The following is a 14,646-nucleotide window of genomic DNA, read 5'->3' as shown; positions in this document are numbered from 1 at the left end:
CAAGGAGCTCTTCCACCTCTCGCTGGTCCCTGTCTGTGCCTCATCTCAGCCTTCTTCCCTTTTGTGGGGAGACAAGGAAGGGCCAAGAGAGGAATCGTGGATGCAAATCAAGCCCATGACTTCTCCAAATTGCAGTCACTGTCTTAGCTGAGCATTAGGAGGTTTTGAGAAGTATGAGCAGGGTAAAATCTGGTCAGCCAAGAAAGGTATTCAGAGGTTTTCAAAAGGCCTTTTGAAAAGCTAGAGGAAAGAGGGGAGAGAGGGAGGAGGGAGAAAGTTTAATTCGCATCAGGCTTGGCATTTCCACTTCAGAAGAGAGATGACTGATGAAACGTATTGAAGTGCAACCAAATTGCTTTCAACTTTCATTACTATTTGCATGATTTATTCCACCTCCATTTAATCTGTGCAGCCACACCTAAAATTTTACACTTATTTTAGAAGGATGTTGTGCTGGAGTTTATTTTCCAGCATTATCTCATTTTAAACTGTTGCTCAGAGGCTGCAGGAGCTGGGGCAGGTTGGTCCTGCATGCTGCAGGAAACGTCCTGGGCAATCTTTCTGAAAAGAAATTACAGACTTGCTATTCCCCGTTTTAAACTAGAGGCTGATGAAAACCTGCATCACCGCTAAATTGCAGAAGACGGTGGGGGAAGGGAGAAGATCTTTAAAGAAAAGGTTTTATTCTTTAAAGGGCTCCGCTGGTTGTCTGTGGGGGTGGGTTATTTTGTTTGTTTCAGGGGCTTTTTAGGGTTTTTTTCCCCCAGTAATTTTTATGATACTTCCATGTTCTTACATTCTGGCTTTCTATAAATCATTTATTTTAGGCAAGTGACTTACAACGCAGTTACACGGTCCCTTCGCCTTACACAGTGCCACCAAAGGGTCTACCTTTCACCCCAACGGCCCGCGCCCGCTTTGAGCTGACCTCTTCCTTTCTGCCAACATGTTTGCGCAGCAGGTCAAGCCAGGGAACCTCGCCAGGTTAAAATGAACCGCACTTTCTCTTCCAGGTTCGTTTTAAGTCAGATCATGTTCCCGGCACGGCCAAACCAGCGCTTGTGCTGACGCAAGAGGCGGGCTGCTGCGGCAGGCAGAGAAGCAGCACCTTAGGGGAAGGTGGGACCGCTTTCGGTGGCTGTGCCAGCTTCTGCTGCCTTAAGCTGATCCTGGAATTACAGCAGGATTTGAAAGCTCCTGCCTGGATAAAATTCATGGTTCAGGGAGTATAGTTTGACTGTAGTCCTCTTATGCAGGGAACACGCATCCAGCCTACTTCTGTGCAGAATTACAATCTCAGTCTCGGCTGGGAAGAGACAATTTTGGGAAGGTGGTAAAAACACAGCTTGAACCTCTCTTAACTACGGGACTGAAACATGTTCCAGGAGATAGTAAAAAAATACAGCGCAGCAAAAGCTTACACGATGCCTAAAGTCATCAAAAAACCGTCCTCTGGTTAACTTGTTCTTAACTTTTTCGGTCAAAGTGCTTTGCAAAATGTGTTAGCAACAGCCTGAGATGGTGGAGAACAGCATGCCTCCTTGATACCCATCTTGAATGAGACCTAAAGATGCTGATGCACTGAAAAATCCAAACCACATTAAGCACAGAACCATTTGTCCTGCTGTCTTTCTTCGCTCCAAGGAAGAAAACTCACAGGTATGAGCAATACCAGGAGACAGATAAGGACAGAGCTGCCCTTCACCCTACCACCACTGCTTATCTCTGCTCCAGGGTTACATTTGCACAGCAATCTTTTTCATTCTCACAGGTCTTGGCCTCACTGGAATCAAAAATTACACGTTGCACCTAATGCTGTTTCCTAGAGCATCGCCGCTTCCTCCATCTCGGTCCACGCGAGCGTGCCGACCACCCTTTTGTCCCCACGCCAATCGCTGTTGCACAGGTTTTAACATGCAACTCTTCCAGTGAAACCTTTCTGCCTCAAACCCCACGGCAGAGCCCAGAGAGGTCTGGCACGCACCGCGGCACAGATCCCACCAGCCCGGGGAGGTCCTCTGTCCCCCGACCCCGAGGCCGCCGCAGTGTGCAGGCTCTCCTGGCTGGACCCACACATTTCAAAATGACACCTCCTCCTGCAAGGACATTACGGGGGACTTTAGAAGGGCTGCTTGTATTGCTGTTAGGGGGAGAAGAGACGTCAGACGAGGCACAACACGACTCTAACTTTGCTTTAGCATGGCCACGTCTCAGCCCAAAGTCTCCCAGCAGGCTGAAGCCCTGAGCTGCAGGGTGCAAAACCCTCCCTCGGGCTCAGCTGCGCCCCGCGGCAGCACCACCACGGGTCTGAACCTCTTGGGCGGCCTCGTCCTGCTCCTCCGAGTGCTGCCGTGACAGGGAAGGGACAGATCCTGGCATGGGACCAGGCGCTGGAGGGCGTCAGGGGGCTCTGGGTCCGGTTCCCGGTCACGCTGGGGATCTGCACTTTTGTTTGCCTCTCCCACCTGCACAACGTGACACGTCGTCTCGCCCGCCAGATACACGTCCTCCGGGCAAACAACGTTTTGTGCCATGTGTACTAAGGCCCTGCTTCGCTGGAATGATGATCTTGGCAGGGATCTTTTTTATGCAAATAAATCCTTATTAGCAGTAAGAAACGCAGCCTGCATGGGCTAATCCAGGAGATTTCCATCGTGCTGGCTGGGACCCCGAAAAGCACGGATACCCCGGAGGCCGGCGCTCCATCCCTCCGAGCAGCGGGACCCACTTCTGGGATCAGAACCGGGCACGCAGCTGCCTACAAAAGGGTCAGCCCTGGCAGTTCAAATCTGAAAACCTGCACGGGGGCAAGCGGCTCCACAGCTGAGTTTCAGACGTGGACCAAGCACGCCTTTAAGAAAAAATAATCAGTGGGGTGTTCTTTAAGCCAGCTGGTGCCCTTTCAACAATGTCTAATTGGTTATCTTTTCTGTTTCCTAAGGTCAGAACATTTTATCTCCGTCTCTGCCCTTTCTGAGTTTACCCCACCCTGCGTTATTTTTTAGGGCAGCCATTGTAACAGAAGAATAGCCTCTTTCCTCCATAGTCCGGTGACACAATGAGACTTCTTGAAACCTCCTGAATAGATAAAGTGCAACGGCAAAAGGAAAATTCTATTAATGCTTTGCAAAATAAAACATCTAAGAGCCGGTTAGACAAGCAAGAGAAGAAAATCAATATGGAGAGGGCAGCGCACTTAGAAAAACTTTTCACCAGTTGCAAAAAGGTGGCGAGGGTATGAGAGGGAGGGGGAGAAAGAAACTTATTAATTCAGAAAACCCATCAATGGTATGGAAATCTGGCAGAACAGCAAGAACTGAAACTAGAAGAATTTGAATATACAAAGGGCTGAATAGAATGAGAAAACCACACTGCCTCACACACACAGCCCGTTTCTCACGGTTCTCTGTGAATCAAACACAAGCGGCTTGTTCAAGTTTTCATCAAGGAGAAATAAGGGACACAGTCAAGGTAACCGGCAGTAAACCCTGTAGTAAGCAAACTGATCCCTATTTCGGGGGGAGGGGGGAACCCAACCCACAGACGAAACTCAAGTAGATTCAGGAGCTGTGACTGTCCAAAAGTTAACCCCCTCCTCCGGCGTGAGGCTCCCCTGCTCGCCCAGTATTTTCAAGAGGCTCGAACAGCACGTTTTCCAGGTCTTGACTCAAAACATGCAACCAGCACCTTGCTCGCAGAAGAGAAGAAAGCTTTCTCCAGGGTTAGAGACAGAACTGGAAGACGCGGTCGCCACCTCCAAGACTTGGCTGGGGCAGACCCAGGACCGATCACCCACCACGCGCCGTCGGCTGGGCCCCGTTATCGGCTACGAGCTCCTGTGAGCGCCTTCTCTGGGCACGGCGACACGCAAGGCACCGGCAAAGAGCTGCGTTTCACCGCTACAGGTGTGGCATGCTGAGCCACCAAGCAGAGAGCCGCGTCCCACCCAGCGCACTCAGAAAGCCGCTGGCAATCCAAAAGTTTCTCTTTTCAGATGTGGCATGGCTCAATATGGAGGCTCAAAGGAGCTGATTAATTTGGACTTATTATCAGCATCAAACGAGAGCATATTACAAAATGAACACAGTCGTAGTACTTAAGGTAAATTAAAATTAAAAAAAATAAAAGAGACTTGCCAGATAACACCAGTTACAAATGGACACTTAAGCCCAACAGACTTCTCCTCTGTCCCAGCATACCCCGTACATATATCCAATTTAGACCCAGTTTCTTATATAAAGCCTAACTAATGGGCTTTAGTTTATTTAACTTTTTTTTCCCAATCCACTTGGGGCTCTGAGAAAAGGAAGGGCTATACCACTTCTTTAATCACTGCCTGGAAGGAGGAATAGGGGAGAATAGGAGGAAAGAAAAAAAAACTGGAGGAGCCAAAGGCTTTAATAAACCTAACAGTTTCCAGGGTTATTTAAAATATGCCCAACCAGCTCACAAAAGGCTCTGCAGAGATAAATGTATTTGATTTTCTTTCACTTTAATGGAGGCATACATTTAAAGCAACAAAACCAGGGTGACCTAAATAAAATGACTATTAATTGTACTCAGAAAGGCTCTGAATGTAATGCAACCGATCTAGCCCGCCACAAGAACACGCAATATTCTCCATTTATTCCTCTCACTTTCCTCTTCAGGGCTTTCACGGGGCAGTCCCGAGCAGCCAGAGATGATCAAGCCTGGCGCCAGCCCGTCGCCGCTCACACCGTAACGAAGAGGGCGAATCCTCTGCAAAGACCCGCAGCGATTCAGCCAGCGGCTGGAGGACAGGGCTCCAGGAACGGGAGCACGGCGCTGCCGCCAAAGGCCGAGACGACCAAACCAGGACGATTTCTGGAAAACCTCATGCCTCAATCTTGTATTTCTACAACCGCGCAACGTCTGCACGCAGCAGCAAACCCAGGAGGTGGTCCACGTACACGCAGCTTACAAAGCCAACGTTAATTTACAACGAGCCCGCGTGCACACAGGAGTAACAACAGCCGCTATTTCACATCTCCAAGTTCTTTGTTTTCCATTTGAATCAAGTTCACTCACGGACTAAAACCTCCGTGGGGAAACTGCAGACTTCCATAACTATCCTGAATGGACACACGGCAGTCTTCATGCCTCACGCTCCTCCTCGCCCAGCCCAGGAAAGTTTTTCCTGATCCAAAACCTGAGTTTCCAGCAGGTCGAGATGTTCCTGTGTTTCCCCCAGTGTCCCCTCTGGGGACGGGGGGGGCCGTTTGTTTCCAACCCTCCCGAACAGATTTGGTCCTATGTTCTCCATCCCTTCAAGGTAAAGAATAATTAGGGCAGACAAATGAAATAACGCGCTGCAATCGAACGCTGTGGCAATTCAGATTGGGTCCTGGGAGAAAAGACATTACAGAAGGATGACATTCAGCTGGGCTGTGTTTCTACCTTCTCCATCCTCTGACTCGTAAACTTTACAGGTCTATCACTTCGTCTGCTCTCCCAAGAAAGTGTGCTGGGTATTCTGGTCTAATTCCTCAAATTATTTATACACACTGCACAACTCTCCAATATTTTGCTTTCTGAAGCAGAAAAACCTCTTAGCTGCTAGTAAACTGTCAGGTGCTATTATTTTAAATGCGCATGTGAAATCTAAGCACCAGCAACGTGCTTCTGCAGATTTACAACCTCCCCCCACATAAATTAAGACAAATGCATATCACATGCCTGACAGTTAGAAAAAATGGTTCCCCCGCACCAGGCCTCTGGGTTTGATTACAACGGAATTAAACAAAGAAACAAATACTTTAGCCTTTCCCCCTCTTTCTGCCCAGCACACCCCCCGCCCTACGCCGGCGCGGCTCCTTCCCCTGCCCGAAGGCGTCGGAAGCACCCCAGCACCCTCGCTCATCGCCCCGGCGCCGTGGCTGCGAGGCCGGGTCCCTGCCCGGCCCAGCCAGCGGTGTGCGCGGCACCGCGTCCCGGCACCGACGACCGCACCAGCCCGCAGCGTGGCCGGTCTCCGTGCTCCACCACCCCGCCGCGCTCAAGGGCTCCTGCGCTCACCCTGATGGCTGCCGCCTTGGCCAAGGCACCAGGGAGCGAAGCCGAGACCTCCAGGGCTGAAAGCACGAACGGCTAGAGCTTCACGAGGTAGCCCCGGCTCCCGGCTGTGTGGCGAGAGCTTCACATCCTCTGCGGATCAGGCACGATTTGCGTAGAGCCCCCCGGGGAGCTGGAGACGCACGGTGAGGTCCCTCGCTGAGCGTTTCCCCGTGTTTCGCCGTGACTACTTCCCAACCGAGGCCTGACACATTATGCACCACGATAATAATCAATGCCATACTGTGCAAGAACAAATTCCAGTGCTAGCAATTTCTCCCCCCAGCAGTCGAGTCTTTAAAAAGTCTTCTTCAGCAATTATAGCTAATAAAACTACAATTTTATTCAACACACACATATCATTGTAACTAATTTTGCTCCATCAGGGCTGAAATTAAAACAGTCATTCAATCACGTTAATCTCAGGGCTTGCTCACCAGCCGTGACATGGCAAAGAGCATCCCAAATGCTTGCCAAAAAGCACAGTGGCTACTCTTGGCCTTTAAGATGCTCCTGCAAAACACCAACACGTTACTCGACGCTTACTCTACCAAGGGGGATGTAAGAATGACTAATGCTCTCCAGAAAAAACAGCTTTCCACAGCAGGACAAATTAAAGATGACTCCATAGACCATTTCTCATGAATTCCTTCTCTGGCATTAATAATATGAAGTAGTGATGAAAGCAAGGCTCTTTGCCATGCTCAGATCAAGTTATAAGCTATATGAGGACTCTTGGAGTTTTCCTTTGACCTGCTGTCTTGGCTGAGAACTTCCCTTGTCCCCATCAGATTTCTAGTACACATTAGCTAACACCACCGACTGGGAACACAAGGTTCTTGCAAAAAATAAACAACCCAAAACCCAACCAACAAACAAACAACTCGGAAACATAATAAAGACAGTTCTTTCTTCAGCATCAGGGGCTGCTGTGCCACTACACTACAGCAAGGCCAGCGCCGCTAAGATGGCGTAACGTCAGCTCGGGCTGATAACGACCTCCGCCCAGAACGGCTGGCATTGCATAAACTCCCAGGGATGTTTCGCCAACAGGTACAACATCCCTGTGCAGGCAAGACCACCACCAGCGAGAGGCATGGGGTCCCTGCTAGGAAAAGGGACGCAGAACAAAGCATTCCAGGAGGGAGCACCGGCAGCTCGTCATTCATCCGGGCACCGGCAGCTACTCTCTCCTGACGAGGCGGGCCCCCATCTCCCAGTTACCTGTAACGTGGGTGCTTCAGGGATGCCTTTCGCAATGGAAACCAGGCTGAAGACAACAGCGGTACGGAGCGCCAAGCAAGCCCACGCCGGCGCTACCCCCTCCTTGGCCGCAGGGCACGTATACGTTTGCTGCGCTTCCAGGGAGACAGAATAGCCTGTCTCCATCAGAGCAAAGCAAGCCTTGGGCTGGGCCCGATCTCCGCAATCAAGTCCTGCAGCCAGGTCTAATTGCCCAGAACAATTTATGCCCGCCAGCGCACAGGCAGCTGTCCCCTGGGTCTCCTTAGCTTGACGGGAAAATAGGTTCCAGCGCTGCATTTCTGAAACGGAGTAAGAGAGCCAGAGGAGCTGACACCGAGACCGTGTCTCGGAGAGCTCACAGGAGCCAGCGAGACGTCCCCAATCCTCCTGCCCTTCTCCCAGACCAGCAGTGCTGCAGCTAATAAACATCCAGCTGCAGTTCAGCGCTCTGAGATCCCGTCGGAAAAGGGTACAGAGGGTACACAGGACCACCCTGCGGCAAGAACCTGAGACTCGACTCTACGTGGTCACTAGCAACACACACAACCCAAAATACGGGCTAAGAACAACTTGCCAGATGCTGTGCTACTTACGGACCTGCATCGATGGAGATGTGCGCCAATGAACTTAAAATTTCACTGCAGAAGAGCAGCGCCTTTTGCTGAGAACGGGCAGAGACGCGGCACTGCCCAGTGCCCGAGCTCACGGGCTCGGTGGTCTCTGGGGACAGCTGCAGGTCCGAGCGTGCCGCCGTTCGGGACCTCCTGCGCACCTGAAATATCTCTGGATGGCGACGGAGATGACGTGCCATGTAAGTAAAGCAAGAGATGCCACCATGACCCTTTTTGTATCCACCAGCGTAACACACACCCCGAGCTGGCGCCATCTGAGCACCATGGCATTTTTAATTAATTATCCTCAGGACACTCCAGAGAGGCAGCGACACACCACTACCTCCACTGTTGGACAGGGAGACAAATGCATCTTTGCTGCAGCCCCAAATCGCCTGCAGCCAAGCAGGACCCATGGTGGCCAGCACCACCGAGAAAGCGGCTGCTCTGCGCCCAGAGAGGCCATTGCCCACGTTTGGATGTGCCACACCAGCTAAAACCAGTCCCGCACTGGTGGGGTTTTGCCCACGGATGGGATTCGAGGTAAGGGCAACCCGAGCTGCAGCTGGAGCCAGCTCTGCAGCCGGCATCCCCGGAGAGCTGCTGCAGGGGCCGGGGACGCGGGGGACAGCACTGGGAGGACCCCACGCTCCTGGGGGCACGGCTGGTGTGGCAGAGCTGCTCCCCTCTCTCCTCTCCAGCGTTTCGGATGCCTGCCGCCACACACGCAACCACATCGCCCATCCTAGACAAGCTGCTTTCTTTAAAAAAAAAAAAAAAAAAAGCACGAGCTAACCCAACAAAGGACAGAACGCAGACATCCACGCTTGTTTCCGGAAGCAGACTGATCTAATGCCACGCGATACACGTGTTTACACGAAGCTGTAGCATTTGGTTAACAAAATGTATTCGTGAATTAGAGCAGTGCCTCCATCACTGCTATAATAAAACTCCGATCTACATTTCTGCCAGCAATCGGTGCCACAGAAATTTCTTCTGTGATCAAAGTTGGTCTGTGCTACAGTACGAGACAGGGAGCAATTGATAACTTTAAAATATACGTCAACAGCTAAAAACACTTCAGTATGTGTTAAAAAGCAAGAGCAGGAGCATATTCTGATCTCGGTCAATCTGAAGCCAGCGTTAAATCACGGAGCTCCCGCTGCCGTCCTTCGCCAGAGAGGCAAGAACAGAATCTAGTTCAAAACATCTGCTGGAGAGTGTCCAAACTCTCTTACAAACATTTAATTCACCCTGCCTCAAAACATCTTTGTGTTTTACCCATCTAAGAGACAAGGAAGAGGGTGGGACTAGAAGGGAAATAAAGCTGCAGGCATTTTAAGTGACCCGTACGTGGCCCCAGAGCCAGCCACGATCCTGGAAATCTTCGCCTTCGGTTCCCTGCCGGCATCAGCAGATCTGCCTCCCACAGGCATCCTCGTCTGCCTAGTTATTCAGGACGTCCCGTCTCCCTGTACACGTGCACGTACCATGCATTATTTTCTACACATCTCCCCGACAACTGAGCAACTTTTCACAAGTGTTCTCCCCATGTTCTTGCGAGATCTGCAAACGGATGAAGAACCCAAGCTCCATCTGTCCTGCTCCAGCCCCGTCCCCTCACCAGCTGCCTGAAGGTGTTATCACCAGATCAAAATTTAAGACAAACACGCGCAAGCTGTACTTTTTAAATGCACGCACAGTAATTTTAAAATATTCATTTTGGCGCTGACGCGGGAGCCATTAGGGTTCACATGTTCAGGCTTCTGAAACGCAGGAGAACTTTTGCTCTTTTGCAAGCGAATGCCAAGAGCTCCACGTGACCGCATCGCTCCAGCTGAAGCCTAAATATATCAAATATCACAAGAGCCACGGCACAACCACACAGGCCGACGACGCTAAAGCTCATCTCGGCTCCTCTACTCCATCAGGTGCTCTCAGGCCGAGCCTTCCCACCCAGCGAAACGCCCTGAAAGGTGCGCGGGGCAGGGAAAGGGCCGCTGCCCTCCGCCGGCCGGCGCGGAGGCGATGCCGGCGCGGAGGCGATGCCGGCGCAGAGGCGATGCCGCCACGGGGGCACTGGAGGAACATTGCTCCTTCAGCACTTCAGCAAGCCAGGTGCGAGGCGGTTTGTGATTTTACTTTCACGGAACATTAGCTGCCGTCAGCAGAAATAATTCTTCCTCCCTTCACAGTGCTCGTTTGCATATTAGCACTGCAAAGTTGCAATCTGTTTTCTTTTCCAAACAATACTGAAGAGGTGCTGCCCATTAGGCCTGGCTGGCGCAGATTTTGGAAACCACGAGATAGAATCATAGAATCCTAGAATGGTTTAGGTTGGAAAAGCCCTTTAAGATCATCCAGTCCAACCATTAACCTACACTACCAAGTCTACTCTAAGCCAATCAAGGGCAGACCAGACTGAACCATGTCCCCAAGTGCCACCTCTGCCCGTTTTTTGAACGCTTCCAGGGATGGGGACTCCCCCACCTCTCTGGGCAGCCTGTTCCAATGCTTGACCACCCTTTCCGTGAAGAAATTTTTCCTAATTTCCAACCTAAACCTTCCCTGGCGCAGCTTGAGCCCGTTTCCTCTTGTCCTATCACTAACTGCTTGGGAGAAGAATACTTCCAGCTCCGGCCGGAGGAGAGGCAGCTCTGGAACGCGCGGGCGCACACGTGGGCATCCATCACGCCCGTCCCCCTTCCTCTCCTGACGGGCTGCAGCCATGCTGAGCCATACCACTACCTGAAAAGCCAACACATTTAAATATTTGTCTTCCTTTCCAGGCTGCAGCGCCAGGGGCATCGTCATTTAATTTAATTACAGCACCCGTTCAAACTCTGCCTATCTCCGCTTGCTTTGCAGCAGCCACAGGGCGCGGCTCCCAGGCCGGGAGGGCACAAGGCATTTTCCAGACAAGAAACTCAGGTTTTACAGCTGTGGAGCCGGTTAACGCCCAAGCTGGCTCGGCCCTGGACCCCTCCGAGAGTGCCGCCCTCCTGCTCGAGCCCCCAGCAGCCCCACATCCATCCCAGCACCCCGCCGCGGCGCTCCATACAGGCAGGCAGAGAATGGCAGAATTAGTGCTTTTCCTGAAAAAAGAAGGATGTTAAAGTGCAGAGCGACAAGCCATCAAAACTACGCAAGGGACTGTTCTGGGCCACCACCAAGCCGTGCAGCAAACACCCCCGGACAGAAGCCTTTGTCTGCTCCCCCCGAAGCCTGGCAGCTCGAGTCCGGCTCTCCGCACGTGACGGCGGGCGTTTAGGCTGCTGGCCACTGCCGGAGCCGCCCTGGCCCGCGGCGAGCGACGACAGGCGTACGCGAGCGGGAGAGCAGGCTCCGGCAGCCCCAGGCAGCGGCTGCTGCCTCCAGCTCCCCAGCAGCCGTCGGGCTCTGGGCAGGGTCCAGCCTCCCCTGCGGCTCCACGTGGGAGCTGGCCCCAGCAACGCCCAGAACAAATACGGCTACAACCTCTCGCAGCAGAGAAGGAGCTTCAAATATTTGTGGAGCACTTGCAGGTCCTTGGATGAAGTGTGCTACATACAGGGCAGAGTCTTCTCTTCCCAAACCCAGCGTTTTCCCTACTGACGCACCGCTAAAACACGAGCAGCTGGTTTGTTTACTACAAACAAACACGCCAAGTAACGAGGTGCAGAGAGACCATTAAAAGCCACATGCCAGAAAGAGCATCAGAAACCATCTCTGAGCACCAAAGCACAACACATCGGACGCCGCGTCACGCATTGACCATTGACCAAGTGTTGAAAAAACGGGTAGATGTGGCACCTGGGGACATGGTTCAGTCTAGTCTACCCTTGACTGGTTTAGAGTAGACTTGGTAGTGTAGGTTAATGGTTGGACTGGATGATCTTAAAGGGCTTTTCCAACCTAAATGATTCTATGATTCTATGATTTAAGAACAACCCCTAACAAAGGGAAACTACTGTTAAGCGTGGCTCAATTTTGAGCACACGGCTAAGTCCGGTTAAGTCCTTCCAAGACGCGGTTTCTGAAATTCAACACCAGCATTTGCACATTTGCCTTTTAAGCGCTTTCTGGAATCAAGACCCAAGGGACCCACCGGTCAGCACGCCGCGATTCGCTGCGTCCCTGCATTATCGCGTTACTCTGAGCAGAAAAGAACAAGTTCCCGTTCACCCAGTGACAAAACCCACGGAGAAATAAGCTAACCCCACACCTCTCTTCCCAATGGGAGTACGGGCACACGGCGCTAAAGCACAGCTCTACCTTACCCACTAAACGGACCGTAACAGCCTACAGGTGTTCAGGCAGTGCCCTTAAGCCATACAGCAAAAACCAGCTCAGAGCCTTGCCTGTTACAGAGCGCATTGAGGAAAAACTCTGTTCACAAGAAACCGGGGGTTGGTTTTTTTTTTTACAGCTGCCTTTGCAGCGCAGTCCCAATGCAGGCCAGACACAGGTAAACAGATCTGATGAAGAGACATCCTGAGCAAAGTAACAGGAACGAGTTTAAAGAGCTTCCTGCTGCCCTTTTGTAAATACCTGCTGAATAAGTGTGAAGATAAGACAAGTATTGCATTACTATGTTTCCTGATGCATGAAGGGCTTTTTTATTGCCCAGAGTTTAAAGGGAAAAAAAAAAAAGTATGAACAATTGCCACAGTCAGCTTCAGCAAAAGGCTCAGCTGCAAAATGAAACAGTGTAGTTTATTAGCAAAGAAAAACTCATCTAAGTTTCCCTTGACTGTAATGGAAAAAAGTTTCATTTTATTTCCTGCTAGATCCTTTTCCCTTTTATTGCTCCTTTCATACACTGGCTTGCATATTAAAGAATATTTTTCCAGGGCTATTTCTTCGACGCAGAACTCTCTCCTCCCTTGCCCTTCAACCCCAAATCAAACATAGCTTGTATCTCTACATTTAGGGATTTTTTTAATTTAAAAACACTCGCAACCCAGCCCCTTGCTGTAACAAGCGTTGCTGCCCTCAAGAAAGGTGCCGAAATCGTCGGCTCGGGGCTCTCTCTGCCCCCGGGCTGCTGACACGGATTCAGAGAACTGTACTCTGACCAAACTCATTGCACTGATGATTTATGGCTTTTTTCTTTTTTTTTAGGCTGTACCTCAGAGCCCCAGCGCTCCTTGCACAGAGACGCGCTGCCTGCTCCAGCGGCTCGCAGCACCGACATGCCCGCTGTCGCAAATTAGCGATAAAACCGGGAGAAGCCAAGCCCCTGGGTTTGCTTTCACAATCTGCTCGAAAAGCCGAGAGCTCTGCCCCAGCGCCGGAACAGCCCGCGCTGGGAGCGCAGATTCCCCTGCACCTGCAGCCCGGCATCGCGCGCGCTACAGCACCTCGCCCGCCTCCGGGAGAGGAGAGAAACCCCGCCCGCGAAGCACCAGCTCTGATTTCTGCTCTTCGCGGGTTTAGACTCGTCCTTTACCTCTCTTAAAATAACGCCCGCGAGCCTTGATGAGAGGACGGAAGCCCAAGGCTGTTTGTGGCAATGTGTCTTTTAAGCCCGCTCACCACAGCGGAGCATCGTTACCGGTGACCTTTGGCGGTAATCGCCAGCGGTAACCCGCCGCCCGGCCCGCGTGCTGTCCCGTGTGTTAGAAATGAGGAGCGCCGGGCGTGAAATGCCGCTCTGATCACTCAAGACCTCGGGACGCTCGCCGCAGCCTGGCCCCCTTTAATCTGAGCTCAATCAGGGAGCTCAGACGGGAACATCAGTTTGGGCTGTCAGGATGGATTTTTGTCCTGGTTTTGGCTGGGATAGAGTTAATTTTCTCCCTAGTAGCAGGCACAGTGCTGTGGTTTGGATTTAGTAGGAGAAGAATGCTGATAACACGCTGATGGTTTAGTTGTTGCTCAGTGCTGCTTATGCCAGGCAAGGACTTTGCAGCTCCCCATGCTCTGCCAGGGGCACAAGGAGCTGGGAGGGGGCACAGCCAGGAGAGTTGATCCCAACTGCCCCAAGGGCCATTCCATACCATACGGCGTCATGGGCAGTATGGAAACTGGGGGGGTTGGCCGGGGAGCAGCGATCACTGCTCAGGAACTGGCTGGGCATCGGTCGGCGGGTGGTGAGCAATTGCATTGGGCATCACTTGCTTCGTGTATCATTATTATTATTATCATTATTATACTGTTACTATTAGCATTACTATTTTACTTCATTTCAATTATTAAACTGTTCTTATCTCACCCCAGGAGTGTTTCTCACTCTTACTCCTCCGATTCTCTCCCCATCCCACCGGGTTAGGGGGAGTGAGTGAGCGGCTGCACGGTGCTTAGTTGCTGGCTGGGGCTAAACCACGACAATTTTTAAAGTACTACCTTGATTTTATTCCCCTCAGCTCCACCCCTTCCCACTCTCCGGTCAGGCTCCTGAGCACGCCGTAATAAATGCTGGGAAAGGCAATCCACCAGGAGAACAGGCTATTAAGGCTGAATGCAACATTAAAAAGCGAGCAATTAGCGGCGCTGGCTGCGGCTCGGCACAGCTCCGCTCACACCTCAGCCCCTCTCCGAGCCCCTCCAACGCGTCCTGCTGTGCCCCGCCATCGTATTGTTCCGAGAGAGATTTAATGCCCACGAACTGCGGTTATTGGTGGGTAAATTGAGTTTTACACGTGTCAACAATGCAAGCTCTCATCAGTTTGACAGAGCCTCACCCAGTCATTCGAAACCAAGGTTCAGCTGCAATTTTTAATTACCCCTGGACAAC

At 51.5% G+C, this 14,646-nt stretch overlaps 1 protein-coding gene across 4 annotated transcripts in view; it reads right to left on the bottom strand.

The window, feature by feature from the left end:
- The window catches only part of MSI2 (musashi RNA binding protein 2), a 263,332-nt gene that overhangs the window by 102,147 nt on the left and 146,539 nt on the right, over positions 1–14,646 (bottom strand). The gene's annotated exons all lie outside the window — the stretch shown is intronic.

This window comes from Pelecanus crispus, chromosome 12 (assembly GCF_030463565.1).
Source record: "Pelecanus crispus isolate bPelCri1 chromosome 12, bPelCri1.pri, whole genome shotgun sequence".
Classification (NCBI taxonomy): Eukaryota; Metazoa; Chordata; class Aves; order Pelecaniformes; family Pelecanidae; genus Pelecanus; species Pelecanus crispus.
Note: the sequence above shows the minus strand (reverse complement) of the source record. Positions and strands in the feature narration are given on the sequence as shown.